Source organism: Cynoglossus semilaevis, chromosome 6 (genome assembly GCF_000523025.1).
Source record: "Cynoglossus semilaevis isolate Cse_v1.0 chromosome 6, Cse_v1.0, whole genome shotgun sequence".
Classification (NCBI taxonomy): domain Eukaryota; kingdom Metazoa; phylum Chordata; class Actinopteri; order Pleuronectiformes; family Cynoglossidae; genus Cynoglossus; species Cynoglossus semilaevis.
The window spans coordinates 3,407,797-3,425,857 of record NC_024312.1 but is presented as its reverse complement, the minus strand read 5'-3'; the positions used below and the strand labels follow the sequence as shown (position 1 = coordinate 3,425,857).

Here is an 18,061-nt window from a genome sequence, read left to right as displayed (position 1 = left end):
TTTAAGTTTATTGATGAACTACTCAAAAACCAGGACGTTTATGTCGCTTGGATTGGTGTCACTGGGATCGCTGACTTGACTTGCCCTGTGATGGACTGGTGAGACTTAGCACTGCCCCCTAGTGGACGTATCGTAGTAGTAGTATTATTTGGAGTTTTGAAATGTTGCAGGAATTAATGAAAGCTAGAAAAGGTGTTTGAGCCACAGAGAGCTGAGAGCCGAGGAGCTACGGGTCGCCGTGCTCCACACCTCCAACTTCTCGGCTCCTTTCACCACGTCCAGCTGTGCTCTCTGCGTGCTGGCATAAAACTCTGACCGTAAAGTGATGGGTTGGACAATTAAAGTCAAGACTGTGTTCTGCTACGGTCCCTGCTGACCTGAGAGTCAGCGACCTGAGCTGCACATTTACTGCTGTGGCTGCAGGCGTCACTGAGAGCCTCAGAACATGACGGTCTGAAGTCGGCAGAGAAGAAGAGACTTTAAAACACTATGTCACACAGTCTTACACTTCCACCGACTTTGTAAAAAAATTTTAAAAAAGGCAGACTTTTCTTTACACATTATATGCCATGTATGTGAAATGTCAAATACACATATACTGTATGTACACATATATGTGTGTGTATATATATATATACACACACATATATAAACATATGTATAAATATATATATAAACATAAATATTTATATGTATACATATCTAACCATATATACCTACTGTATGTACATATATAGAGAGATGTACTCATTTTTTTATATATGTATATATGCAAATATACAACTTTTTATATATGTAAACATTAATGTATATACATATATTAACTCACTTATATACATACACACATACATACATGTATATTTATATATAATTATATATACAGTATATATATACTTACATATATATACATATATGTTGCCCACAGCTCTGCTGTTTTCAAACATTCAATATTCAGAGTATATTTACTGCAAATCAGGACAGGATTAATTAAGGTGTCAGAAATAAAACCCTGTGGTCTGTCCTGTCAACCTGACGACTGGCAGCATCTGCTGCTTCAGGCCACAACACACACACAAACACAAACAGTAAACACACACACAAACACACAAACAGTAAACACATGGTTTTCCCCTTGGAATGAATGGGAACATAAAATATTCCTTCAAGCTCTTAATTACCAGATTTTTCCCTTTATTTCCAGGTCTCTGTATCTGCCTCCCCCCTTCGACCACCTCCCTCCCTCCCTCCCTCTCTCTCTCCTCCCTTTGGCTCATGATTCACCCCCTCTGTTCCTCACCTCCACAGGTGGCAGAACAGCTGGACACTGGAGGGAAAACAGCTCCGTCTGATCCAGACATGGACCTGGACCAGGCAGGAGGCACGGCAACAACAGCCAGAACAAAGGAGAGACAAAGGAGGAGGAGCAGAGGGGGGAGGCAGGGGGGGAGCAGGGACAAGGAGATGCTAACAGGAGGACCTGACACGGTCAAGGTGTGAGACGAAGGATGTTTCTTTGCACCGTGAGTCATTAATAATGTGTCGATTCATTAGTCACGAACGAAGGAAAGGAACAGGAATTCCAAGGTCTTTATGGGTTTTTGGTTGATTTTTTTTTTCTTGTGTCAATCAGTGCAACAGTCAGTCAAGGTTTTTGCTACGTCTTCATATAATGGTAAAAAATGGTAAAACGTTATCTGATATATCGATATTGTCCAAATACGTCAACCGATGAAGTATCAGTATCAACCAATACTGATGTAGGCCTGGTATTTATTTTTCTGTACAAACCATACAATCCCCTGATTATTAAACTAGATTAATAAAATGAGCTGCAATGCTGCCATCTAGTGGCTTTCACTCCAACTATTTTTAGGTCACACCTCATTTGGCGAAACCCAGGTATTGTGTTATCGGGGTTTTATTATCGGAGAAAAAAAAACGGATAACGATTCTTACAGATATTACATAATTATGCTAATATCACGTCGATGAAATGGAAACGATGCTCACTCAAAGAAATGTAACCTACTGCGATTTATTCTGATTTTATTCCGCTTCCTGCTGTGACCGCCCTGAAGTCATGTGATCACTGACACGACAGACTTCGACGTCACTACGAAATAAACTGACTTCCAATGGGAGAGAAACTACTGTGGCGTTAAAGTAAAGTAAAAAGTCCTTCCATTCTGTCAGTTCCATAAAGGACCAAACAACAAGGTCTGTCATTATATATGCAAACGCACATTTTTCTCAAGAGTGAGGATCCTTAAGACTCAACACAGTGTGTGTGTGTGTGTGTGTGTGTGTGTGTGGGCAGAGGTTAATTCAGCCCAGCAGTGAAGAGCCCTTGATAAAGAGCAGCCTGATCCCTGTTTAATTACCTTCCGTCTACATTTCATCGGCGTGCAGCGGGTCATAGGTGTGTATGTGTGTGTGTGTGTGTACGTGTGACGCATGTCCAACTCACCTCTGAGCAGACACACACACACACACACACAAAAACCCCATGATACAGACTATGTGGAACTTGCAGCTCTGTGAGTTTTTACTGAAGATGGCCGATAATATCGTGACACATTAGTCAGCGAATAAAAATTGAAGTTGAGAACCAATCAGAGCTCTCTTCCTAGCTAGAAGGCGGGACATGTGAACAGATATCCAATCCAACTTTACTTGGACGTTAGAAGTTGTTTTTGTTTTTTTTCAGTCGACTGAAATATTTTCGATGTTTCGACTTTCGACTCAGACTAAAACCAAACCACTTCGACCGATCTGACAATCACCGCCGACTTTCCCAAATTCTAAAGTCGATTCTTGGACGATTTGCAGACACTAGAGAAAACATGACGTGAACCAAAGCTGAGAGACAGGAAGTGGATGTGATGTTTACGAAGAACGTCTTCAGTAACGACGGTGGATCTAAAAGACGGAAAAATCCAGGAAGTGATTGAAGAAGAAGAAGAAGAAGAAGAAGAGGAGGGAAAAGAAGTGCTGGAGAATAATGACTGTGGTGTCCACCAGGGGCACAGTCACACAGAGATGAAACGCACACACACATTTATTGTAAAGTGGGCATATTATTTTCTGACTGACATGAAAAGAAAAAACCTGCGTTTGAGTCCATGTGTGTGTGTGTGTGTGTGTGTGTGTGTGCCTCATTATCTCTGAGCGGCTTCACTTTTTCTCCTTTTTTTTTTCTAACGCGGCTGATTGTGAAAACGTTTTCTTGCGTCACATCATCGGCGTAGATGCAGAACGTCGAGGCTAATTTAATTAGATCTAATAGAAGGGATGAGTGCAGCGATCAGCGGCTCACCACTGGGGCGGGAAACGCCACCAGCAATTAAAGGACGGCACTCGGGTGTGTATTAAACGGTTAATAGCCCAATTACATACGCGGCAGCTCGGCGTTTCACCGCTAAACAAAGAGGACACAAGGCTAACGCTAATCCGACGCCGCCTCAGACGTGTCTCTGCAGCTTCAGCCTCCCGATCACTTCATCACTCACGTCAGACGAGGTTCTCCACTTCTGCCGACTCAGCACGCTCTTCTTCTGCAGAATAACCCCGGCGTCCGTCAACCAGGCGGTGACCTTTGACCTCTGCCTTGACCTTTGATATCCTGGTTTCCTGAGAGCAGAGGACATGACGCCGCCTGTTATTTCATTTTCCTCCAAGTAAGGACTAGACGCATTCAAAGACTCAGTGGTTCTCAAACCATGGTAAATGTATCCCTAGTGGTACGAGGGGTTCATCAGATTCCAAATGTGTCATAGTCTCACACGCTCTTATGATTTCAGAAATAAATTAAATTAAGCTTTTCTTCAATTTTCTGTCATCTTAACAATTCCATCATTTGGATTAGTCAAAGAAAAAACAGGTGAGAAACACTGACACCTACCTGCTGATACTGGTCCTTCTGTTTCAGTTAGTAAATTAGTTAATAAAGTAAATTTTTGTCATACTTGGGGTGTTGATTTATATCAATTAATCATGATAAATCTAATTGTTAATCATAATTAATACTGATTAATCGTGTATAATAACATTTAATCATAATTCATAATGATAAATTGTCAACAAATGCAATTAATCATAATTAATAATGATTAATTGTGAATTGTGATTTATCATAATTAACCCAAAGATATCCTGAAATTAACTGGATTTCAAATATATAAATATTTCTGACAGCCCTATAATAAAAACCTAACCAACACTGCTGGGCGGGGCTTATATTTAAAACATCCAATGAACTCAAAGCGCCTAAACGTCGACACTAGACGACATTTTTTCAAACGAGGAAAAACTTTTCAGTCAAACTTGTTCCCCGGCTAACATCAACATGGCGTCTCTTTGCGCAGTAATTAGCAGTTCAGGTGCAGCCAATGGCTGTGGTTCTGATGAGGAGAGAGCCACGTCTCTCCGTCCCATCAAGGTTAGTGGAATTGCCTAGCAACTGTTGGTTCACCACATCACTCTTTCTTCCCCCCCGTCCTGTGTTCACGTGTTCATTTATGTTCATTGAAATCTGCCAGATAGTTCACCGCTTTCGTAGCGCCAGCCTTGAGTCAGCTCGCTGGGTTTTCATCAGCACACACACACACACAGAAGCAGAGTGAGTTTTGTACTGAAAAGAAGAAGAAGAAAAAAATGTTCGTGTCAAACCAATACGGGTCTCTCTGCTCAAGGACAGAGGAGGAGTGGAGGAGGGACAAAAGAGCAAGAAAGTGTTGGAGAGGGAGACGGGAGAGATGGCACCTCGGATAAAAAGAGAGAGAGAGAGAGGGAGAGAGTGAGGGAGATGTGAGAAAAGGCTTTCTCTTTAATAGACTACATACAGGCTTTTCAATAACTGTTAGAACCTCATTCACCAGAGAACGCCTCAGAGGGACATCAACAGCTTTGTCCCCAAGTCAAGGACCAGCGCGTCTCACGGGGCTCGTACACGCCGGGCTTTTCATTGGCCAATGAGACATGACTAAAAAAATATCGGTGACTAGGCTAGGTATCGAACGCTGACGATGTTCCTGGTTCATTTTAGGCTTGGACGTTGCTACGGGTTACAATCGTTATAGCGTTAGCTTCATAATTATAATGGTAAAAATAATTTTTGAAGCCAACACTTCTTTGTGTTAATAGCAGATCTGCTGCAACAGGCTGCCCCCTGGAGGCGTGAGCAGACAATCATACAATCAACTATCATATCGGAAAATTAGGCTGCCCCCTGGAGGCGTGAGCAGACGGCACCTATCATATCGGAAAATTATATATTGGCATATCAGATATCGGTAAAAAGTGGGATTGGCATATCAGATATCGGTAAAAAGTGGGGACATCCTTAGTAAATAGATGACACAGACAAAAGTTAAAATTATAAAAACAAACTCCAAAAAGTAACTACATTTTGAAGTATTTTTTGTCTTTGAAGTGAGACGTAAGAATTCGGCAAAAAAGTTTTAAAAATGACATAAAATCGTGAACTTAAACAACGGAACGGACAAGTGAAATAAATGGTCGGTAGAAAAAGGTGTGAAAGTTGAACCAGGTTCTATCCGTTAGCATCAGGTTCACCGGACTTTTCCTCTAAATCTCCCCCAAACACCATTTCCTCTCTCTTATTCACACCTCCCTCCCTCTCTCCCTCCTCCCTCCCTCCTCTCCCTCGTCTCCCGGTTGGTTATTAATGGTTTTAATTTAGGGAGAGGAAAGACCTTGGTGCCCACACAGGCGTCCCCTCTGCCCCCGGTGTGTATTTGTGCGTGAGTGAGGGGGGGGGGACAACACAGACACCCCCACCTCCCCACACTTGTCCCTGTGTAACCAAGCAGCAATAATGCTTTGTCTTCTTTAACTGTGCTTCTCCTCCGTGGGGCTTCACATCCGTCTCCCTCCACCCCGTCCTCCAGGCTCTCCCCCCCGTTTTCTTCAACCTTCTCACTAATCTCTCTTACTTTCCTTCACCTGTCTCCCCCTCTTTCTCTCTCTCCCTCTTTCTCTCTTTCAGCAGAAGCATTTCACAAACTCCAGCAGCACATCACACAGATTAAGATTAGCAAAATATCAGAAATCCGAATTGTCCGATAAAATTACAATCAGTGTATTTCTACGCTTTACTGTGAGTCAGTTACTGCCGACAGACTACGGGGCTAGTGGTGGTTTTTACCTCAGAGACAAAACTCTGCGTCGAGCTGTTTAATTGCTTCTGATTTGCCTTGGATTGAAAATGTTTTTTTAAATAAAATCAAGAAATGTCACGCACGAACAATTAGCACCAGAGACTGATATCAGACGGATGTGTAAGTCAGAATGTTAATACAGTAAGTCGCCCTGGATCCAGACCCAGAGTTCAGGACAAACTGCTGAAACTAAATTATTCCATTCACCTCAAAAGGCCGGGGCTGGACGGGTGTATACACACAGCTTCTTTGCATACGCGTCCACCAGGGTGGCAAGTGAGGGGCAAAGGTCATGGCTGTTCAATATAGAAAGATTCTAATAGAGAAGTAAACATCAGCGGCAGCAGCAGCAGGTGGTGTAGGAGGAAGGAGGAGGGAGGAGGGTGAGGAGGAGAGGCTGCAGTAAACATGACTTTTCACACTGTGGTCTTTTTTCAAATTATTTCACAAATACAGGCACCGGGAAAAAAAAAATGTCTCCGGAACTGAACGCTGTTCATGTGCTGTTAGCACACGTGCTAACCTAATTAGCATCAGCGTCACAACAACGTCTGTCGCCAAACTACATGGCATTGATTCCCTGGTATAAATGACAGGGGTGTGTTTTGGCGAGAATCTGGCGATACGATAACGCATCACGATACAGGGACAACGCTACGATATATTGCAATATATTGCGATACTATAAACACGACGATATATTTGAGTTTTTTCTTAAAATGTATCGATATTTCCTTACATCCCTAATACACACACATATACATATATACACACATACAGTATATGTATATATATATGTGTATATTTATATATGTGTATTTATACATATATATGTATATATATATAAATATACATATATGTATATTTATACAAATATATGTGAGGTCGGGGCTTGGACTCAAACAGGTGACCCTGTTGATGTAAGGCAGGAGCACCAACTGGAAAAAAACTGGAAAGGAATTTTGACATCTTTGCCTGTATGTACACACACACACACACACACACACACACACAAACACACACACAAACAGCTGCGACACAAATGAGAGGAGGAGATCAAGCAGCCGAGCTCATATTAATATTTCACTAATATGACGGTGATTTGATGTGTGTGTATTAACACGTGTGTGTGTGTCAGTGTGTGTGTACGTGTGTGATTTTCACCCGTCACTTTTAATGAGGGCAGACAAAGCAAATGGGTAAAGAACAGGGCAGGTGGCAGGAGGTTTTCTTTTCTGAGTGTGTGTGTGTGTGTGTGTGTGTGTGTTGAGGTGAAACCGCGGCGTGGAACAGACAGGTGGACGACACTGAGCAGATCACGACGGTGGAGTCTGAACATTACTGCTGTTTATTTAATTATACGCTCAGTTAGCACCTGTTTGTGTGTGTGTGTGTGTGTGTAGGGGGGGAGATATAAGGGTGAGGGAGGAGGAGGGGGAGGGGGAGGAAGAGGGGGGTGACACCAGAGAAAACAGATGCACAATGTTATAATTCCTCATTGATTCGATGAGCTGTTGTTTCCAGGTCTCTCTAACATCAGGTCGCTTTTTTTATGATAAAACTAAAATGTTTTGACGTTTGATGATCGCTGCTACAGTGATGACTACGGATGTCGGATATTAACGACATCAACGACATCAACGACATCAACGACATCAAGAAAATCAACAATTTTAACGATATTAACGAAATCAACGACATCAACGACATCAATCTGTTCAAACCACTGTATGAGTTCCTGACACCAACATTCTCCATACAATCCCCTGATTATTAAAATAGATTAATAAAATGAGCTGAAATGCTGCCATCTAGTGACTCCCACTTGTATATACAGCCATTTTCCCCCAAAACTTTTCATTATCGGAGGAAAAAAACGATAACGATTCTTACGGATATTACATCAATCATGCTAATATCTATCTATCTCTAGTTACGACTAATTCTTATATGATGGTGTTTTTTTTAGTCCATTAAGAAAAACATTTTCTTCTTTTTTCTTTTTCTTAAAAGTTTTCAGTGTCGGATGTTAGCTACAGCGACAAGAAGCTACAGGGATAAAAACTGAACTTGAAATGAAGAGAAAGGGTTAAAGTGCAATATGTGTGTGTGTGAGTTAGAGAGAGAGAAGGAAGGAAGGACGAGGGAGGAAGGGTGAGGGAGAGAGAGAGAGAGAGAGAGGACTGGTCAGTCTGATGACCAGACACTGAAACAAAATTAGTCTACTTTTCCACTAAATGTCAGCGTGTGTGTGTGTGTGTGTGTGAGCTCCTTCTCTCTCGCTCTAAACTCCTCTCAGCTTTACACACACACACACGCACACACACACACACGCTGCTCATTAGCAGCAGTACATGACATTTTTGGACCATTCTGGGCAGCTTTGTGCTGTTGAAGCTACACACGAGAGTTGGAGGGGAGTGTGTATGTGTGTGTGTGTGTGAGTGTGTGAGTGTGTGTGACAGAATGTGTAATTTTCTCATTTTGACCAGGATTTATTCTCATTTGCAGTTTAAAAAGAGCAGTAATAAAAAAAAAGTCTCCTCAGCAGCAGGAGAACTGAGAAGAGGAGCTCCTCCACAGACGACGGTCGTCGGTCAACAGACGACGGTCACCCCAGGCGACGGTCGTCGGTCAACAGACGACGGTCGTCGGTCAACAGACGACGGTCATCGGTCAACAGACGACGGTTCAGATACACCTTTAAGGTCACTGACATCCCTGTCGGCGGTCGCCGGTCAACAGACGACGGTCGTCGGTCTACAGACGGCGGTCGTCGGTCAACAGACGATGGTTGTCGGTCAACAGACGGCGGTCGCCGGTCAACAGACGACGGTTCAGATACACCTTTAAGGTCACTGACATCCCTGTTATTGGCAACAACCTGGCGATACGATACGCATCACGATACAGGGGCAACGATACGATATATTGCAATATATTGCAAAATATTGTCTAGACTTAATTTAATATTTATTGTTTCTCTTCCTTATATTGCAATATATTGCGATATATTGTCTAGACTTATTTTAATATTTATTGTATCTTTTTTTTAAAGTTTTTCTTACTTGACACAATCCGGAGTAAATTGACATTTCACCGTCCGTGTACTTGTAACGTGTGACAAATAAAGACAAAATCTTGAATATTGCGATACTATAGGCCTCGGCGATATATTCAATATATTGTATTGTAAAAACCTGGCAAATATAGATAGAACTTTATTAATCCCTCAGGAGTTATGATACTGTAACGATACAGTATAATTACTGGGGAGTCAGTCATTCATTGGTCCAGGTTTTCAGGACGGTCAGATTCATTCAATCCTCTGTTTGACTCGTCATCTCATAAATAAGGTGTGAAAATGTTTCAAAATTTAAAAATAATATATTTTTTTCAGTGGTTCTGAAGACTAAGTGAGGAGATATCGCTGTTCCTGAGTCTCAGTAAATAAACTTTTATTCTCACCGACAGCGCAGTACCTTTTCACACCTGGTGAATCAGCTGTACTTCTGTTCTCCCCCTGATGCAGTAAATCTAAAACACCTTTGTTTGTTTCTCCTGCTCTCTCCTCTTTACTCCCCGCTCCTCCTGTTTACCTAGTGTTCTTCAAACGCTCCCTGCTGCATTTACTTGGCGTCCGTGCTCCTCCTCTCTCTCCTTCATTCATCTCCATCTCTCCCGACCCCCCTCTCTCGGAGCCTCTCCTGCGGAGCGGCTGCAGCTGAAGACGGGCCTGGACGTACAGGAGGCTGATGGAGCACCTGGTTTCTTCGGGGGACATTTGGTGTGTGGGGCTGAGAGAAGGAGAGAGACCGAGTGGCAGAGGAAAAGATGAAGATGCTGATAAAGATTGATAAAGAGATTTAATTCACCCTCCCTCTCCTCACCCCTCCTCTCCATTTCAAAGCCTCTCTTTTTTTCTCCCTCCCTCTCACTTTCTCTCTCTGGCCTTTTCTCCACATCGATCGTTTTCAGAAAACGCAAGTGAGAAGAAAATGTCTTGATAACAACCGACGTGTGTCGTGTAGCGGTTAGCACGACCGCCTTGGAAGCAGAGAGTGTCCTGGGGGGGGGGCATATCGGATATCGGGGAAGAGTTAATATCGGACAATGCATATCGGGGAAGAGTTAATATCGGACAACGCTAGTTATTATTATTATTATTATAATTAACATACATGGAGAAAAGGTGTGTGGGCTGGGATCCACGTGGGCTAGTCCACATAGGCCACAGGTTAAACTGACCATGTGATCGGGGGGGAGAACTCATAATGATGTGAATCACACTTTTTCACCCTGGCAGCAGCAGAAATATCAAATGCAGCTGCAGCGACTTTAACTCCAGCTGTGTGTGAAACACTCCGTGGTTAACACACTTCAACCGCCCCATTATTTTCCATCCACTGCCCAAAGGTGCATGAAGCAGAAAAGCTGTTGATTGGTCCAGAGGTCTCAGAAGAGAGAGAGGACATAACACTACTTATTTGATCAACAGTGGGAGGGCATTTAGATGTTAGGCCGTGTTAATAAAAGGATGAATCAGGTCAGATGGGATTGGACAACAACAACAACAACAACAACAACAATAATAATCATCATCATCATCATCATCATCATCTCTGAACCAGGACTGTTGTAGCTAACGTTAGCTCTGGTGTCCAACCATGAAATAAAGAAAGAAAAAAAAAATTTTCAAACAACAACAAGCTGGACAACGTGGGAAGATAACAATATTCCTATGGCGGCATCTCGTCCTCGGTCTGTTATGCCGATGTCTTTGCGAGGGTTTGGATTTCAATCAGCAGACGCGAGATTTAAAAGAAAACTGAAAAACTGAACTGGACTGAATTGAATTTTCTGCCCACAAAGGATCTTTGTGGTACGCTGCAATCTTTCATCGTCAAGGTCAAGGTGTTTTCATTACACTTTCCTCATGTCTTTGACAAAAAGAATGTTTGCTTGAAAGAAAAAAAAGAAAAAACACAACAGTAGGAGAGCAGAGGAAAAATATGCAGCGGGCTGATGAGAACGGAGTTCTGATGAGACGACAGGAAGTGGACCCGGGCGAGGGCAGGGAGGCTGTGTAACATGAAGAAGTCGGACAGGGTAAAGGAGAAGAACAAGATGTGAGGATGTCAATGTACATGGAGATGAGATGAGGGTTTTTTTATTTTATTTTTTTAAAAATGTAAATCAGGTGTGATGGAAAATACTGCAGACGGAGCAACAACGTCTGACTTCACAGTCTAAAATCATAAACAAACTTGGATCAAAATCCGTGGCTTAAGACAATGAGTCTTTCAACGAGACTCACGGTTACATCTCCACAATGGGCGGTTAGAGCGTTTGCCTTACAGAAAAAAAGATCACTGGTTCGAGCCCCACTGAAAAATCAAAGAAAATAAAAGATAAGTTAAGACTCCCATCTGCCACCATAGAGTTTGGGAAACAGTGCCACCTAGCTGCACCTACATCAGTGGACTACTGCTGTGTCTACACTGATGAAGTCCACACGGACGTGCTAGGTTTTAGATGAGCACAAAGTGAGCATGGGTTTCAGACACTTTGACCCCCTCCTCATTAGTCTCCTCTGGAGAAGAAATTAGTTCCATCCATCAAGGTAACCTTACAGAGGGAGAACACAAGCACAGAACTGTTCTCCTCCTGTTCCTCCTTAAACAGCTGTCAGGAAACCACGTCAACAGACCCTCTCGGCGCCATCAGCCACGGACAGTTTTCACCTGCGTAGGACTGTTGTAGCTAATGTTAGCTCTGGTGCCTGTACCAGGACTGTTGTAGCTGACGTTAGCTCAGGTGTCTGTACCAGGACTGTTGTAGCTAACGTTAGCTCTGGTGTCTGTACCAGGACTGTTGTAGCTGACGTTAGCTCTGGTGTCTGTACCAGGACTGTTGTAGCTAACGTTAGCTCTGTCCTGGTCCTGGTCCTGGTCCTGGTCTTTACACATTTTTAAAAAACTCCCTCGTTCCCAGCAGCCTGAGCTCCAGACTGATGGAAACTCAGGGAGACTCTAATGAATGGTTATCATTAGCTGAGCTGATCAATAAGAACTTAAATGAAACTCACACATTATTGGAAGTGCCACTCTGCTGACGGCTGTACTGTAGAAGAAATCTACCACATGGAGGGTGTGTGTGTGTTGATACAGTGAGAGAGAGGATGGTGTGTGTGTGTGTGTTGATCCAGTGAGAGAGAGGGTGAGGGTGAGACAGAGAGACAGAGAGAAAGAAAAGAAAAAAAGTCAGTCAACAAGTTCTAAGACTCGTGTCTGTTGTTAATGATAACCAGTTCCGACTGGTCTGTGTCTCCACAGAGACGAAGGTAAAGAACGTCTCTACCTTCTCCTGCCCCCGTCGATAGGAGCCTAAATACACATCCCACCACCACCCGCAGGATTTTAAAATCTTTAATTTTGTCAATCCTACAGAGCAGGAAGAGGTGAAAATGTGACATCACAGCCCCGTCGTACGGAGACACATGAAAAATTTGCTGAGCTTTTCGTTGCGTGCTATTTATATTTCTTGCCGTCAGTACATTTTTCGCCTCGTTCCCGGAGACAAACATGAAATCGTTCTACGTTCTAAGCGGCTCATACGAGGGGTTCACCTTTTTTTGACGCCGGTGCTGCGTCCTCTGCGTGTCAGCTGCAGACCTGTGCTACGCGGCGTTGCCCTCCATCAGAGCCGCAGCTTAGCTCAGCACATCCATGTTCTCTCCATGTCCCGGTGCAGTACGGCTGGACGGGAAATAAAAGCGATGACTCCGCAGGCCGCCGCGTGTCAAACGCTAACAATCTTTTATACGACGCCGAAATGACCCCAGGACTGTGAACCCTACAAATGTGTGAAAGGCTTTGTGTTCAACCCCAAAGCTCAGATTGGTTGTAATAGAGAAATAATTGAAGTTTATTGCCCTGAAAATGGGCAGGTGTTGAGGATCGTGGCCCTGAATCTTCAAACACACAGGGACGGAGGCTGAAGACACAGAGATCGGACCTGGGAGTGAAACAAGACACTCAAACCATACAATGATGATTTACCATAGTTGTCTAGAACGGGGGTGCCCAACCCCCGGTCCGGGGACCGTTGCCGGCCCGTAGGTCAGTGAAAAAATGTACTTCAGTTTTACTAATTTACCTCATTCAAAGAATGAATCCAGTCAAATCCATTTACTGTTTTCATTCAAAGATAATCTGTCAATGTTTCAAAGCAACGTCTAAAATATTTATTTAGAAAATGTAATGAATATCCTGTATCCTCTAGCACGCTGCGGGCATTTTGTTTCCCTACCATCTCATTAAACCCAGGAAACAGTTTCAATGACTTCCACTGAACACAGATGTAAAGAACGAAGGTTCGCCTTAAAGCAAAATCAATACGAGTCCTTTAAATTTCGTGAAGCGGTCGGAGAGAGCTTCATCTTTTTTTAAATTCTGCAGATCACTGTTAACAAGAGTTCTGAACTCTTGTGCTGCCACTCCTTTTCCTCTGAGTGGTTTCTTCTCCATGGCAACCGCGCCCAAGGCTGATGGGTATTGTGATATTTCGGCCCCTGTGCTGCGTCTGAGGATCGGGCTTAGAAAACTAGAAACTAAGAGATGTCAACTGAGGGTAAAAACAAACTCAATGTACATGTGATACATAAGTACTTGGTCTGAACTGTACCATATACTGTACATGTGATACATGAGTACTGTGAGTACAATACCTTGGTTTCGCCAAATTAGCTGGAATCGCTTGTAGGGTCCTGCGATATTTAGCTCAGTTTCGGGGGTAAACAGCTGCATATATAAGTGTTTGGACAATATCCGCATCTCGGATATCGAAAAAATGTGAATATCAGACATTCCTAATATAAGACGCAGGTGTGCAGTGGGTTTGGAGCCGTCCTCACATCGTCACTAAAACTTTTAGGTCATCACAGAGAAAAGATCGATGGACAAACATTAAAGACAGAGAGAGGAGACAAACCAAGAAGTGAGGTGTTGTTGGGGGGGGTAGGGGGTGATTAAGCGGTGAAGGTAAGAAAAACAAGTGCAGAGAAAAAAACAGATCGAATGAAAAAAGGGGGAGAAGAACAGGCTAAGGGGGGAGAGCGCGGCATGCTGGGCTGAAGGCAAACACAGCAGGAACTGGAGGGAGAGTGTGGGACAGTGACAGAAGAGGGAGTGAGGGAGGAGGAATACAGGGTGGGGTGGGGCAGGAGGGGGGGTAGTATCTCCGAGAAGTAAGAAAACACAATATAAAAATGGAGAAAGTGAAAAAAAATGAACAGCTTTGGTTTCGACACGTCCACCGTCAGCAGATGGACTGATGGGGAGGAAGAAAAAAAAACGGAGTGAATAAGGAGAAAATGATTATGACAGAGAGAGGGAGCGAGGAGGTGAGACAGAGAGTGAGAGAGACGACGGAGGTGAGAGGAGAGAAAACAGGACAGATGGTTGAACTGGCTGTCGCAGCTCTGCCGTCTTTATTACTTTTCTATAGAGCTGTTCTGAAGGAACAAAGACAGTGTGTGTGACTCACGGCTGCCCAAGGCTACAGGGAACCTGTGTTTGTAGAAATCCGAGCATGTGTGTGTGTGTGTGTGTGTTTGTAAGTATCTCTGTCTCTCACACACACACACCAACAAACACGCAGAGAAAAATGCTCTTTGCTCCACGTTCAGGTCTTTTCAGTGGAGCCCACGGCTCAACCTTCAGCTAACAGAAGCAGAAGCACAAGGCCAGGAGCAATGAATAGGACACACACACACACACACACACACACACACCTTCCTACATGTCCATCTTCTACCTGTCACATGTTTATGTTTCGTTTCTCCTAGGATTATTTTAGCCAAAACTCTAACCAAAAATTAGGTTCTATTTAAAGATGTTCGATATTATCGGCCAACGGACGTTAGCATAATTATGTAATATCTGTAGGAATCGTTTTCGGTTTTCCTTTGATAATGAAAACCAGATTAAGCAATGTCTGGGTTTTCGCCGCTTTTCGTGATGTGTGTGACTTAAAAGTATTTTCGGGGAAAAACGGCTGCATGTGAAAATGAAAGTCACTAGATGGCATCGCAGAAAATAAGTGAGAAACCCCGCTAAATCGGTAACGGAAATTAAGTGTTTGTACAATATCGGCATATGGATACGGACATCCCTAATTATATTCATTTTAAATAAACGCATTAAACATTAGTCAGGAATTACGGCAACGTTATTATACATATATATATGTATATGTATATATATTATACATGTATATTATATAGCATAGAGTCAAACTTAGCTAATATAAAGCCCAACGAGGCTACATGTTTTATGGCTACATGTCTTAAATTTAGCTAAAAATATGCAAATGTGTCAGTAACTACCAGGCCACTGTCTGGCCATTAGAGGTACTGCATTTCTGTAAATGTAAAATCACTGTTTGGTCAATAAGAAAAAAATCCAAAACCAAAAACCCCAAAACAAACCACTCAGTTCCCAGTGAAAGTGTTCTCTGAATAAAGACGAAAAAAAAAACCAAAACAAACCCAGTTCCCAGTGAAAGTGTTCACTGAATAAAAATGTGTTGAAAACAGCACTTAGATCTTCTAACGGCTCCGACAGATAATTCTGGGGCTCATTCATTTATTTGCCCTGGTTCTGGAAGCTCCAAGAATCTGTGGTCACAATTTCTAATTTGAGAGGATGAACAGGAAATAAAAGAAGACAAAAATAGACGAAGCCGACAGACAAACAGCTGCTGGTCAGACAACAGACACACTGAGGGTCCACTGACTGACCACTGGTCGCATGGTGGGTGTATATATGGGTGTGTGTGAAAATTTAACATGGGGCACAAACACACACACTTCTTCAGCCTCATCTCTTGGTCCCCTTCATCAACCCCCCCCCCGGTCTCCTGCTCTGAGTGGTAGGTGTGCTCGCCGTCATCCTCCCTCAATCTCCAACCTCAGTGTGTGTCCAGTGTTAACATGGATACAACACACACACACACACACTGCTATTTCTGTTTTGTGAGCACCTCATTTAGACATTTCATTATCTTGCTGATTCCCGCCAAACTGAACAGAAAAATGCCTAATCTTAGTCTGTAGCCTTAATCTATATAATCCAAACTGAATCACAAAGTTTATAAAAACCTTCTCATTTAAAGAGCACCTGCAATACGTCCCCAGCAGGACGAGTCCCCACAAGTATGGCTGTACCAGAAACACACACACACTTCATCTCATTCCTACAACTCCCTTCCAGCCCTCCTCTTCCTCCTCACCTCCTGCTCCACCACCTGAACCTCTCTCGCTTCTCCTCATTAAGCCTCCGCCTCCCTCCCTCCCTCACCCCTCCCCCCCTCGCTCAGTGCTCATGTATCAAAGCTACATTCAAAGCACAGGAGGGGATTGAAGTCCTGATAGATAAGCAGGACCATGAAGAGGTGTGTGTTTTGACAAAACCAAAACATCCCTCGGCATGTGTGTGTGTGTGTGTGTGTGTGTGGAGACGTAACGAGTGACAGACGCAGCAGCACTTTGAAGGACGGAGACGGGAAACACAGACGTGCAGGAAGTCTCTGTCTTTGATTCAATTTACTCACTGGGTCAATTTGAAATTGAATTAAAAAATAATTAACAAAAAAAACCTGAAATATTCCCACAAACTCTCATCAATAGGACGGAAATGTAAAATGTCAAACAAAGGTAAGATTAAATGTTGCAAACGAAATAAATATGAAATAATTATTATAGACAAATAAAAGTTTGTCAAAAATACTTCATAAATGATCAAAAAAAGTCTGAAATAAAATCTCAGCAAAACATGGACGTACTGGCAGTTATCAGAAGAAGAAAAATATTTAGCTTGAACTATGGACATCATTCAAAGACAGAAGTGACATATATACACACGAATACAAATATATATATACATACAGTATATACATATATACATATATAAATATATATACATATTCTATTAGAGATAAATGAACTAAATTACCAATAAAACACTGAGGTATATTCCACCGTCCTAACCTGGTTTACGTTAACCTCCCCCTTTCACCCGCTCCTCTTCTTTGCCCCCCCCCGTCCTATGCTGTCAGTCACATGTCAGGTATTATGTAGATTTCTCTCCTTGTAAAATCCTGCTGTGTTCAAAGTTCAACCCCCCCGTCCCCCCTCCCACACACACCTCACCTTCTTCATATTCCTGTGTCTACATGGACGACCTCAACTTAATTTGGAGAAGCCGATATTTCTGACCATTCGCCACTAATGTCTCTCGCCCAAATTTCTCTCTCTCTCTCTCTTATTTCAGCATCATTTACCCCCGACCTGACAGCCAGGCGTGGTGAGCAGAGGTTGACGGGTATGGAAATGTGTGTGTGTTTTGTGGCGTCCTTGCTGTCGTATACTTATGTCAGTGTGTGTGTGTGTGTGTGTGTGTGTACATGTCAACAGCAGCTCCAGAGGACAGGATGTGTGTAAAACAATGGTGTTTCTGTATAATAGGCCCACATTAACTTTGCTTCTCGGCCCTTCAACCTTGAACTGATGAGTTGACGCTGAGTGTTTGTGCTGATCCAGCTGACGCCCCACGGTGAGACGATGCTGGCAGCTGAACGGATTTTCATCTCATATATATATATATATATATTTGTTGGAAGAGGCTTTTTTAAAACAAACAAACAAAAAAAAAATATAATTAAACTTCCAAATGTTTGAATATATTGATGTCAAACATTTTTTTAAGACAGAAACCAGTTCAGACTGGTCTCTGACCACTTTCAGCAATGTATCATTGTCAACTGTGCGACCTTTGATACTCAGATTTTCAAATAAAAATAACTTCAGCCTCTAGGTTTAG

General features: G+C 42.8%; 1 long non-coding RNA gene across 1 annotated transcript in view; it reads right to left on the bottom strand.

Annotated features, from left to right (window-relative positions):
* LOC107988651 (uncharacterized) overlaps window positions 1–18,061 on the bottom strand; it is a 61,779-nt gene that overhangs the window by 4,051 nt on the left and 39,667 nt on the right. The window contains exon 2 of the long non-coding RNA XR_001760118.2: window positions 3,510–3,630. This is a non-coding gene — a long non-coding RNA (uncharacterized LOC107988651). The remainder of the gene's footprint in view (window positions 1–3,509; window positions 3,631–18,061) is intronic.